Genomic DNA, 14,707 nt, shown 5'->3' on the forward strand with positions numbered 1-14,707 from the left:
TTGATAAAGGATACATATTGCCTGTCTGATAGATACTCGATAAGCGCTTACTGTTTGATGGATTGAAGGCGATGAGGACTGGTGGTTCAGTGGTGCAGGAGAATTGAATCTGAAATAAACAAAAAAAAAAGATTATAACACGTCTTTGAAAATGTTTGATAAAGGATACATACTGCCTGTCTGATAGATACTCGATAGCGCTTACTGTTTGATGGATTGAAGGCGATGAGGACTGGTGGTTCAGTGGTGCAGGAGAATTGAATCTGAAATAACCAAAAAAAAAGATTAGAACACGTCTTTAAAAATGTTTGATAAAGGATACAGACTGCCTGTCTGATAGAGACTTGATATGTGCTTACTGTTTGATGGATCGAAGGCGATGAGGACTGGTGGTTCAGCGGTGCGGAGAATTGAATCTCAAATAAATAAAAAGATTAGAACACGTCTTTAAAAATGTTTGATAAAGGATACAGACTGCCTGATAGATACTTGATAAGTTCTTACTGTTTGATGGCATTAAAGGCGATGAGGGCTGTTGATTCAGAAGTGGATAATTGAATCTGAATAAAAAAAACAAAAGATTAGAAACGTCTTTAAAATGTTTGGTAAAGGATACATACTGCCTGTCTGATAGATACTCGATAAGCGCTTACAGTTTGATGGATTGATGGCGATGAGGACTGGTGGTTCAGTGGTGCAGGAGAATTGAATCTGAAACAAACAAAAACAAAGATTAGAACACGTCTTTAAAAATGTTTGATAAAGGATACAGACTGCCTGTCTGATAGAGACTTGATATGTGCTTACTGTTTGATGGATCGAAGGCGATGAGGACTGGTGGTTCAGTCGTGCAGGAGAATTGAATCTGAAATAAAAAAAAAAAAAAAGATTAGGACACGTCTTTGAAAATGTTTGACAAAGGATACAGACTGCCTGGTAGATACTTGAAAAGTTCTTACTGTGAGTGGATTAAAGGCGATGAGGGCTGTTGATTCAAAAGTGGATAATTGAATCTGAAATAAAAAAAAAACAAAAAATTAGAACACGTCTTTTAAAATGTTTGGTAAAGGATACATACTGCCTGATAGATACTTGATAAGTTCTTACTGTTTGATGGATTAAAGGCGATGAGGGCTGTTGATTCAGAAGTGGATAATTGAATCTGAAATAAAATAACAAAAGATTAGAACACGTCTTTTAAAATGTTTGGTAAAGGATACAGACTGCCTGTCTGATAGAGCTTGAATGTGCTTACTGTTTAATGGATCGAAGGCGATGAGGACTGGTGGTTCAGTTGGTGCAGGAGAATTGAATCTAAAATAAACAAAAAGATTAGAACACGTCTTTAAAATATAGATACAGACTGCGTGATAGATACTTGATAAGTTCTTACTGTTTGATGCATTAAAGGCGATGAGGGCTGTTGATTCAGAAGTGGATAATTGAATCTGAAATAAAAAAACAAAAGATAGAAAACGTCTTTAAAATGTTTGGTAAAGGATACATACTGCCTGTCTGATAGATACTCGATAAGCACTTACTGTTTGATGGATTGAAGGCGATGAGGACTGGTGGTTCAGTGGTGCAGGATAATTGAATCTGAAATAAACAAAAAAAAAGATTAGAACACGTCTTTGAAAATGTTTGACAAAGGATACAGCCTGCTGATAGATACTTGATAAGTTCTTACTGTTGATTGACTAGAGTCGGTAGGCTCAATGGGGCATTGATTCAGTAGTGGAGAATTTAATCTGGAATAAAAAAAAAATAAGATTAGATTACATCTCTTAAAATGTTTGAGAAAGGATACATACAGCCTGATAGATACTTGATAAGAGCTTACTGTTTGATTGACTGGAAGGAAAATGTGTGCTTTTGACATGTTTATATTGAGTAAAAATCCATGGTTTAGTAAATAATGAATAAAAAATTACATGATTAAACGAGTCAAAATGTTAAATAATTAATTCTAATTGTAAATTTGTAAATTAACTAATTCTTAAATATATACTCAATATATATTATATATATATATATATATATGTAAAGCCAATCGGTTGTTGTTCACTTCACTTTGTCTTGATTTTTCTAATAACAAAAGACCTCGAAGTCATCAGAGGCCAGAAGTTTAAGACGCCCAAACATGACAATGAGGTTCATCGGTTGCCGGTCACTTCACTCTGGTCTTAATTCCTCAGAATTGATAAATGAATTTCTCCCATATTACCTATAAAATGCAAAGACATAAATATTTATGTAATTCAGTGAGTGGTGAATAAGAAAAAATTACATGAGCAAGTGAGTTAATATGTTTGTATCTCTAGCAAATGATGGAGCGCCTAAAGACTCACAATGAAAGAAACATTAATGGTACGAATAAAACAATAAATTTAAAAGGTTAATAATAATTGTATTCAATATTTAGATAAATGTATTACAAACATTTAGGTTCTTGGCATTGGCTTCTCAATGCAACACATAGTAGAATCTTGACAAGTGTTTTGGGACAGCACGATCAGCAGTACTAGTCAAATTAGCAATTCGATACAACCTGTAAGAAATATTTATTAATATTGTAATAAAACAATATTGTACAATAATTAAAATACTATAAACTAAATATAAAACTATTTGAACAAAACATTAGTTAACAATTTACATGAATACAAATCAAGGGGCGAGAAACCATAGGAGGGAAAATGCAGGGGCCTAAGGGACCAGGGGCTTACAAGTACAAGACCATGGGGCTTACAAGTACAAGACCATGGGGCTTACAAGTACAAGACCATGGGGCTTACAAGTTAAAGACCATGGGGCTTACAAGTACAAAACCATGGGGCTTACAAGTACAAAACCATGGGGCTTACAAGTACAAGACCATGGGGCTTACAAGTACAAGACCATGGGGCTTACAAGTACAAGACCATGGGGCTTACAAGTACAAGACCATGGGGCTTACAAGTACAAGACCATGGGGCTTACAAGTACAAGACCATGGGGCTTACAAGTACAAGACCATGGGGCTTACAAGTACAAGACCATGGGGCTTACAAGTACAAGACCATGGGGCTTACAAGTACAAGACCATGGGGCTTACAAGTACAAGACCATGGGGCTTACAAGTACAAGACCATGGGCTTACAAGTACAAGACCAGGGGCTTACAAGTACAAGACCATGGGCTTACAAGTACAAGACCAGGCCGCAGGCTATTCGAGCAAGATGAGACCAAAATGCAAGACGTTCAAGTAAAGTGAGACCAGAGTGCAAACCATTCAGAAGACCGCCTAAAGTTTCGTCAAATAAGCCTATAAAACAAATTATTTAACATAATTCTTAAGTATATATATCAAGTATAAAAATATTTTGATACTTATATTTCTTTGCGCAACGAATGTTTTAATGTCTAAACTGCTGTATCCGCAATCTTCACAATGAAGCCAATCAGTTTACTTTGTCTGGATTTATCACAACTGACGGATGACATTCTTCTATTACACCTATGACATCAAAATAATTCAAAGTATTTATATAATTTAAGTAACGTATAATAAGTAACATATTATAAGCATTAATGAAAATTCAAACAACAATTTGAACTAATAAAACAATGTATTTATTTAATAATTAGATGAATATATTGTAAGTATCCAAATCATAACCCTTGATTGAATGCAGCATGTATCTTCTCTAAGAACACCATTGAGTTAATGTTTCTGACAGCAAGATAAGTCGAATACAGGCACGTGTGTAAGTTGAGGGCAATCCTGAAGAGATCATTGCTTACCCTGTGAACAAAAGCATTTAATTAGTTATAAGTCAGACTACTATAATACATTATAAAAATGTAACTCACCAAGTGTTTTCTTCTGAGCCGTTTCACTAAGTCTTCCTAAGTAAACTGCAACAAGTGGTTTTTATTGTAACTGATCAAACTACGTTATTAAAATGTTAGTATTGTTAATGAGTTAGTAGGACTACTGGTAAGAACATGCATAAGACTAAACACAATTACAAAAAGAACCACTTGTGCAAATTTATAAGAATTAGTGTTCCAAAACCCAAGCAGTTGATTGTCGACTGATCGTTCATGAGCGCTTACAGTCTGATTAGAGTCGATTGATTCAGAAGTGGATAATTGAATCTGAAAAAAAAAAGATCAGAACATGTCTTTGAAAATGTTTGATAAAGGATACATACTGCCTGTCTGATAAATACTCGATGAGCGCTTACTGTTTGATGGATTGAAGGCGATGAGGACTGGTGGTTCAGTGGTGCAGGAGAATTGAATCTGAAATAAACAAAAAAAAAGATTAGAACACGTCTTTGAAAATGTTTGATAAAGGATACAGACTGCCTGATAGATATTTGATACGTTCTTACTGTTCGATGGATTATAAGCGATGAGGGCTGTTGATTCAGAAGTGGATAATTGAATCTGAAATAAAAAAAACAAAAGATTAGAAAACCTCTTTTAAAATGTTTGGTAAAGGATACATACTGCCTGTCTGATAGATACTCGATAAGCGCTTACTGTTTGATGGATTGAAGGCGATGAGGACTGGTGGTTCAGTGGTGCAGGAGAATTGAATCTGAAATAAACAAAAAAAAAGATTAGAACACGTCTTTGAAAATGTTTGATAAAGGATACAGACTGCCTGATAGATACTTGATAAGTTCTTACTGTTTGATGCATTAAAGGCGATGAGGGCTGTTGATTCAGAAGTGGATAATTGAATCTGAAATAAAAAAAACAAAAGATTAGAAAACCTCTTTTAAAATGTTTGGTAAAGGATACATACTGCCTGTCTGATAGATACTCGATAAGCGCCTCCTGGATGAGGACTGGTGGTTCAGTGGTGCAGGAGAATTGAATCTGAAATAAACAAAAAAAAAAGATTAGAAAACGTCTTTTAAAATGTTTGGTAAAGGATACAGACTGCCTGTCTGATAGAGACTTGATATGTGCTTACTGTTTGATGGATCGAAGGCGATGAGGACTGCTGGTTCATTGGTGCAGGAGAATTGAATCTGAAATAAACAAAAAGATTAGAACACGTCTTTGAAAATGTTTGATGAAGGATACATACTGCCTGTCTGATAGATACTCGATAAGCGCTTACTGTTTGATGGATTGAAGGCGATGAGGACTGGTGGTTCAGTGGTGCAAGAGAATTGAATCTGAAATAAACAAAAAGATTAGAACACGTCTTTGAAAATGTTTGGTAAAGGATACATAGTGCCTGTCTGATAGATACTCGATAAGCGCTTACTGTTTGATGGATTGAAGGCGATGAGGACTGGTGGTTCAGTAGTGCAGGAGAATTGAATCTGAAATAAAAAAAAAAGATTAGAACACGTCTTTGACAATGTTTGATAAAGGATACATATTGCCTGTCTGATAGATACTCGATAAGCGCTTACTGTTTGATGGATTGAAGGCGATGAGGACTGGTGGTTCAGTGGTGCAGGAGAATTGAATCTGAAATAAACAAAAAAAAAAAGATTAGAACACGTCTTTGAAAATGTTTGATAAAGGATACATACTGCCTGTCTGATAGATACTCGATAAGCGCTTACTGTTTGATGGATTGAAGGCGATGAGGACTGGTGGTTCAGTGGTGCAGGAGAATTGAATCTGAAATAAACAAAAAAAAAAGATTAGAACACGTCTTTAAAAATGTTTGATAAAGGATACAGACTGCCTGTCTGATAGAGACTTGATATGTGCTTACTGTTTGATGGATCGAAGGCGATGAGGACTGGTGGTTCAGCGGTGCAGGAGAATTGAATCTCAAATAAATAAAAAGATTAGAACACGTCTTTAAAAATGTTTGATAAAGGATACAGACTGCCTGATAGATACTTGATAAGTTCTTACTGTTTGATGCATTAAAGGCGATGAGGGCTGTTGATTCAGAAGTGGATAATTGAATCTGAAATAAAAAAAAACAAAAGATTAGAAAACGTCTTTTAAAATGTTTGGTAAAGGATACATACTGCCTGTCTGATAGATACTCGATAAGCGCTTACAGTTTGATGGATTGAAGGCGATGAGGACTGGTGGTTCAGTGGTGCAGGAGAATTGAATCTGAAATAAACAAAAACAAAGATTAGAACACGTCTTTAAAAATGTTTGATAAAGGATACAGACTGCCTGTCTGATAGAGACTTGATATGTGCTTACTGTTTGATGGATCGAAGGCGATGAGGACTGGTGGTTCAGTCGTGCAGGAGAATTGAATCTGAAATAAACAAAAAAAAAAAGATTAGGACACGTCTTTGAAAATGTTTGACAAAGGATACAGACTGCCTGGTAGATACTTGAAAAGTTCTTACTGTGAGTGGATTAAAGGCGATGAGGGCTGTTGATTCAAAAGTGGATAATTGAATCTGAAATAAAAAAAAAAACAAAAATTAGAACACGTCTTTTAAAATGTTTGGTAAAGGATACATACTGCCTGATAGATACTTGATAAGTTCTTACTGTTTGATGGATTAAAGGCGATGAGGGCTGTTGATTCAGAAGTGGATAATTGAATCTGAAATAAAAATAACAAAAGATTAGAACACGTCTTTTAAAATGTTTGGTAAAGGATACAGACTGCCTGTCTGATAGAGGCTTGATATGTGCTTACTGTTTAATGGATCGAAGGCGATGAGGACTGGTGGTTCAGTGGTGCAGGAGAATTGAATCTAAAATAAACAAAAAGATTAGAACACGTCTTTAAAATGTTTGATAAAGGATACAGACTGCGTGATAGATACTTGATAAGTTCTTACTGTTTGATGCATTAAAGGCGATGAGGGCTGTTGATTCAGAAGTGGATAATTGAATCTGAAATAAAAAAAACAAAAGATTAGAAAACGTCTTTTAAAATGTTTGGTAAAGGATACATACTGCCTGTCTGATAGATACTCGATAAGCACTTACTGTTTGATGGATTGAAGGCGATGAGGACTGGTGGTTCAGTGGTGCAGGATAATTGAATCTGAAATAAACAAAAAAAAAAGATTAGAACACGTCTTTGAAAATGTTTGACAAAGGATACAGCCTGCTGATAGATACTTGATAAGTTCTTACTGTTTGATTGACTAGAGTCGGTAGGCTCAAATGGGGCAGTTGATTCAGTAGTGGAGAATTTAATCTGGAATAAAAAAAAAATAAGATTAGATTACATCTCTTAAAATGTTTGAGAAAGGATACATACAGCCTGATAGATACTTGATAAGAGCTTACTGTTTGATTGACTGGAGTCGATAAAGTCGGTTGGTTCAAATGGGGCAGTTGATTCAGTAGTGGAGAATTTAATCTGGAATAAAAAAAAAGAGATTAGATTACATCTCTTAAAATGTTTGAGAAAGGATACCTACAGCCTGATAGATACTTGATAAGAGCTTACTGTTTGATTGACTGGAGTCGATAAAGTCGGTTGGTTCAAATGGGGCAGTTGATTCAGTAGTGGAGAATTTAATCTGAAACAAAATAAAACAAGAGATTAGAATACATCTTTTAAAATGTTTGATAAATAACACATACTGCTAAAGTAGGTAAAGTTATGTGCAGGTTAAAATTAAATATAGAAATCCTAGATTCAAACTATTTCATGTATTGATAACATTTAGTGCTCACACTTTGTCCTTAATTGATTTTTGTATCATGGCCTCCAAGAACGCCCTAAAAGTGATGAAACAAAGTTAATGCATCAATGTAACAACTTATGCATATCGGAATATGAATAAATTGGCGCAATGCTATATGGATTGCAAACAGCAGCAATTGTTCTTAATTGACAATAGTTTAATAATTATATAATTGAGTAATACATAATGTCGAATGATTCAGATTATTACATTCTTGTTTAATAGTAGATTATTGTGTTAGTGTGTCAGTCAAAACTAGAACTACGAATGATACCTACATATCTTACTACTACCCCAAACTACTATATTAGCATGCAAGTAATTATCTGAATCATGACATTACATAATATGCTAACAAAGTAGTACTTAAAAAAAATTGATACGATTGCGCCAAACTACGTATGCCGTTCACAATCTACTGTCAATGGCACAAATTGTTAAAAGAAATTGCACAAAATTTATATACAATGGAAGCGAACGCGAATGAATGAATGAGAACCCGACAAAAATGATTTGTTTAATTTTGCTCGTTTTCATAACACACTTATAATTTTTGGGTACTTCCCTGGGTCCTCTCCCTTCGTCCTGGAGGTCCTCTTGCGTTTCTGCCCATCACGCAAATGAACAACTTGACAATCGCGTGGACCAATCAAGTCGCCGGCGGAGCCATTGGACACGGCTCAAAAATGACATCCTGCGCAAAAAAAATTGGAATTGGTCCGATTAGACAATTATCAATAAAATTAAAATTAATTTAAATTATATTATTTGATTTTTAATTAAAATTAAAAATATATAAAAGTAAAAATAAACAAATAGATAAATGAATAAAAAAATAAATAATTTATATGAAAAATCGCAAAATTGAAAAGAATAAACTAAGCTAGTTGGTATTGGTATTTTGTTTTGAGGCAAGTTACATGAACTTCCCGAAATGTATAAATAATTGATTTAATTAATAAAATATAAATTAACTTATGAGTGATTAAAAGTATTCCGAGTGGATTTATTACACATAGCAAACATGTTAACTCGGAGTATTTTCTAAAAACAAATTTTCAAAAATCAACGATTTTTATAATTGAACCTGTTTCTGTAGGAATTAATGATTTAGTGTGTTCATCGAGACCAAGTACTCTATCGTTATACCAAGTAAATTGTCTAATTTTAATTTTAACAATTACTCATTTTCTCAAACTTTGATGAATTTTTAAAATTAAACTACTTGTCGTAAGGCCGTAATATTTCAGTAAGTTCTATAAGGCCATGATATATATCATCAAAAAAAGTTCCATAAAAATCGTATTATTTTTTGTTTCAACAGTTAATTACAAGGAAATGGTTCGGTAGATTTTTCCCTAAAACTAATCAGTGTCATTCCCAACTAATATCTTTCGAACAGTTCTTGATTTTTAACTTCCCGAAGGAGAAGTTAATGTTTTCATCAAAAAATCCGATTCGCTAATTTTATGTTTTCTCGACGTTTCAAGCCATTCTGAACCGAATGAGACCAAATTTGGAAAAAGTATGTGTGTGTGTGAGTATGTGTGTGTGTGAGTATGTGTGTATGTGTGTATGTGTGTGTGAACAGATTTTTTGCCGTAAATCGACGTTTTCTCAAAAACAGATATGCAAAATAATCGTAGAGGAACTACAGAAAGTTTATAATTATTAAATGGGTAAGTAAAAAAAATGTAAAATGCAGAAAATATCATTTGTATGCATAAATAAATGAATGATTTAGACTCGTGAATGAGTAAGTGAATAATAAAAAACATTGAAGTATTTGTAAGCGGTATTTTAAGACACATTACATGATGTTTGCGATATAGTGTAAATAATTGACTTAATAAATTAATTTATGAGTGACTTATAAGTACTATTGTAATAATGGAAAGTTAATATATAAAAAAAATTTAAATAAAATGAAAAAAATATGAATTAATTCTTAATGAAGATATCAAAATATTAAGATGAATAAATAAGCAAATGATTAAATAAATTGCATACCTTAAAGTCTCTACGCGTATTCAGTTTAATAAATTCAGTTTACAGAAAAGTCTTTTTGATCCCTCAGCAGGTATCGTCTCTTATGGGTTGCCATCCTTAATTGTGGTTCATCAGCAACCTGTATCAAGAAAAAAAGTATCAATACAGAGCCTTTATAATAAATCTTGTACAAATATTTTGAATATTTAATTATTATGAGATATGATAATTATGTGATTAGTTTTACATATTTTATTTGAACTGTAAGCATTAGCAGTTAACAGTTGAAGCTTAGTGTATGTTTCTAGAAAGACTATGTATTGATCTTGTCCTTGCAGTATTTTATAAGTGTATATTAAAAAGATAATTGTGCCCATAATTATGAAAGTGGTCTAAGTCAAAATTTAAATAAAATGAGTTTATCAGTTATTTCATACCACATTAGTTTAAACTAAATGTATTCAATTTAGTTTTTACGAAATTGTCAAAAATGAACCATTAGATAGTGGTTGTAATTTCAACATTATATGGAAATCATTTAGTGTTAATTATGAAAGTGGTCTAAGTCAAAAATTTAAAGAAATTATATAAACATCTTGAAAATGGCACGTGGCCTTCTTTGACGCGTTTTTGAACATAGATAAACAAGTATAAATAGATAGAAACTGGACCGCTTTTCGATTATTTTAATTTTAATTTTCCGCTCCTGCTACAGAGGCTCGACGAGTGTAGCATGAAAATTTGCCCCTAGGTTCAATTCTAGATAAATCCAAATCCTCAGGTTTAATTCTAAGATAAATTTATATATAATATTGTTACTATAAATCTGAAATTTTAATATGTGAAATGATAACAAAACATACTCATAAAAAATATATTTTCATATATATTAAAAACATTTTCAAAAATGAAATAAAATTATAATTTTAGCAATAATTAAATATAAATTATAAAATATATCAATAAAACATATTTACTTAATTTAAATAGAATACAATTATTAATAAATAGACAAGATTTTCTAACATTCGCTATATTGAAAATTATTATTAATTCTTTTGTTAGACCAGTATCGGAAGAAAAACAGATATGAGTTTACTATCCCTCCAGTTTTTCAGGAACATTTTAAGAATCATAAATACTCGAAATAATGATAAAAATGGATTACCGTTTAAAAATAATTAATAAATGCTCACGAATTATTTCAATAAAATTATTGTTTCAAATAAAACTCAAAGTTCTTTATTGCTTTAAGTCATTTGTAGTACATTCAGTTAATTTTGAAAATGGTCTAAGTCAATTCAAACTTTAAAAACAATAATATCGTATGAAATTCACACAAAATTAACTAAGACTAATAAAATTCAAAATTAAAATGTCGCATAATGTAAAAATATTTTTTAATTTATTCAAATGCAATTCATTAAATATCTTGAAACAAGAAATATATGACTTAGACCACTTTCATAATTATGAGCACAATTATACTCTAGGTTTCTTAAAACCTAAATAATTGGACTTGTATCTTACAAAATAAGAATTGCTTGTTTTGTTAATCTTACCAATAGTTAATGAAGCAAAGAAGTCTACTGCAGCAAGCAAGCTAGTAAGATAATACAGGATTCTATTTCCAGAGTTGACTTACAATTACTTGATTATTGTCGACAGCTTCTATTTTATAGCAGAGCTGAAATATAAAAGGTAATACTAAGTTTGGATTACTCTTTGTATGTCTTTATCTGAAATTAAATATTGCATGTATCTTTGACTAATTATTACAGTAATTCTTGTCATGAGAAATAAAATTATTTCAGTGTTCACATGACTTAGCCTCAATGCATTTTGCCTAGGAAACTTTAAATCGTAGCAGCCGTCAACAATAATATATACTATGTCTTAAGTAAAAAATCAGGATCAGCACAGAATGTTCTTGTCATCAAGTGTATTATATAAAAATTCAGAGGCTTTTATAATTGAAAGAGAAAACTGCTGTAGAAATGTTAAAATGTATGAATGATAATTATAATACCTAAATATTTTTAATATGTTGAATACATTTCGTTGTGACCGTGTCATTCAATTGTAAAAAGTACTTTGTTTTCAAAATCATTAAATTAAAATTATTGCATCAGCTTCATTTACTTACAAAATATTTCATATAAAAAGCAATGATTGTATTAGCATTACAGAATCTTTCTAAAGAATTTTTGAGAATTGAAATCCTTCAACAATTTCGAAATAGAATCACTTTATTATGCTCGAATCTGATTTATAATAATTATTTTTGTTCATCACGAGCCAGAATAGTTAAAGCAAATAAATGTTGTATTCGCTAGCGATTCAAATAAGATTTCCAATTGATGCGATATAGGCAAATATACCAAAAAAATATACACCATTGAAGCAACTCACTATTGAAATTGAAAGACGACCATCTGCATCAAAGCAATATCAATGGTCCTTCTCTCAATAATTTCTCAAACTGCAGAAAAACACTCGATATTCATCTATGATCGTATAAGATTTGACGCGCCATTTTTTATCTCAAATTGTTACTAACCTCAATCAAAATCTGTCATTATGTAGTGATGGGTATTTGTAGCACCCTTGGATTGAAATGTTTACATGAAAGATCATGTAAACACCTGCATAAGCTTCGAATCCACAAATAATTCTCAAGCCCATTAGATAAAATGACTAATGCAAAATACTAATATATACTCGGCCATACAACCTTTTACTTTGACAGGGTACAAAATAAAACGACTAACATGTGGCAAATGCACGTACGTACTACTTGATTGTCCACTGGCTTCCTATAACTGGAGTGTCTACTGGCTTCCCAAGATCTTCTTCCCGCGATGGCTGAGATTAAAATGGATTGTGCAATGACGCTCTGCGGACAAAGAAACCTTGACACGATTCCTCATACAGTCACTGGCGGCCATTTTCTGACACGACGAAACACGAAGAAGAGGTGACAAACAAAGCAGGCGTACCAATATAAAAGTGTAAATAACCCTAGTACATAATGACAGTTCATAGACGTCAATGTGACAGTTACAATTTAATTTCAGCTCATATATATTAATGTATATCAATATATTATATATATTTAATTTTTCTCTACGATCATAATATTACGTAGAGAATTTAGTACTGTCATAGTATATAGTAATAATCATATTAAGTCTGAAAGTGGTAAAATGTAGTATTTATACAAGAAGTTTTATTCAGTAAGTTAAATAAAAGTACAACTGTTTTCTCCGAATAAGTTCTTGTCATATAAAAATGTGAATAATAATTTGTCGAAATTGTTGTGACGTACATTTATATAGCTGAAATTTGTTAAATTCTCAATCAATAAGGTGGAGTTCTGTAGGGTGCCACAAAGTTTTGTTCAGGCGTTTGAAATTATTTCCTACCTTTTTATAAAATTAACAGAGTACGTATGGTAATGAAAAATTGAACCTAATTTTGGTCAACAAATAAAAGATTAATGCGTTAACATAAGCTTTAGCATTGTTTTTTTATCAAAAATATACTGTTTTTTATGAAAGAAGAAAAACTATTCATTTATAATAATAAAAATTTATTGAAATTATAGAACATATTAATATACATATATTTACAATTTAAAACCTATTTCCATAACATTGTTAAAGCATGGTATGATAAATATATTTATGCAAATAAAGCAAATACCAATCACATTTAATTAACATAATTAAATTATTTATCGTTAGATACAAAAATGCACACATAAGCAGTGTGTTATGATACTGGCAAACCTATATAATGTATAGATATTTACAATTTGAAACACATTTCCATAACTTGAATGAATGGCTTAAATGAATTATGCAAATAAAGCAAATATCAATAATAGTTAATTATGAAGATAATTAAATTATTTACAGCATTAAATGCAAAGAATGCAAAGAATCGGCTACACTTCTTGAATCATTTTTATTTCTAAAGGTATCATATGGTGGTAACACCCGCCTTTTTATATTCCATAAATCTTTCTTCGTTATCATGGAAGCTCTCAGTGGTAATTTTTTGCTATAACAATCTTCACGTATGTTTTTTATAATAAAGTCATCATCTACGCCTGCTTTAATTTTATCTGGAAAAAATATATTACAAATGACAAAGAACTAACAACAATGTGATTATTGCATTTATGAAAATAAATTAAATATACCTTTGATGTTTCTGATCAAATTTTGATCCATCCGCACATATTTTATCAAATTTTCATATCCCACATGTGTCTTCCAGTAATCAACTTCAACATGTCCGTCATTATACACCTTGCACATAATTCGTGAGGAACAAGCATGCCCAATTTTTTTGCTACCCCTCAAACATGTTTCCTTTGTTTGGTGACTGTGATCGATGGCAATTATAATATTGAATTGTGCAGCAATTGTCTTTTGTTATGTATGCTGCAGTGTCCTTCACATATGACGTAATACTGTTCTGTTCCATCTCAGTTTTCCAGCTGTAAAAATCTATAGCAAAAGATGAAATTATAGAAATGTTTGTTGAAAATCTTCATAATTAAAAGTTGACAAACCATTAATAAAAGAAAACAGTTTGTCTTCGTATTCAATATTGATATGATGATGACACTCAATATGTTTTTGTAGTGCGCTGTACCGTGTGTAAGCATTCCCGCAATCCTCAATGGGGCAAGTAATTCTGAGAACCCTTGGAGAACCTATAAATGAACAATTATGGTAACTTTGTGGATGTAATATTAAATATATTTAAATAATACTTATATTTTAATACCTGGAAAATGTTCTGAGTACAGCGAAGCATTATCTTGGGGTCTGGGTCGCGTTGGGGTCACTGGAGAGAATGTGAGCGATCTGGATGATTGGTTGAATGCGGAAGATGGTTGTCGAATAAAGGAAACAGTATTGGAATTAGCGGTTGTCATAGGAATTGGTGAAGCAGGAAGTGCATCCGAGTGGAAGGATGTCTTAGGAATTGGTAAAGCAGGAAGCGCATCCGAGTGGAAGGATGTCGTAGGAACTGGTGAAGCAGGAAGCGCATCCGAGTGG

Source organism: Ctenocephalides felis, unplaced genomic scaffold, assembly GCF_003426905.1.
Source record: "Ctenocephalides felis isolate EL2017-DRISC unplaced genomic scaffold, ASM342690v1 CF-g0.4_SCAFFOLD_03571, whole genome shotgun sequence".
Taxonomy (NCBI): Eukaryota; Metazoa; Arthropoda; class Insecta; order Siphonaptera; family Pulicidae; genus Ctenocephalides; species Ctenocephalides felis.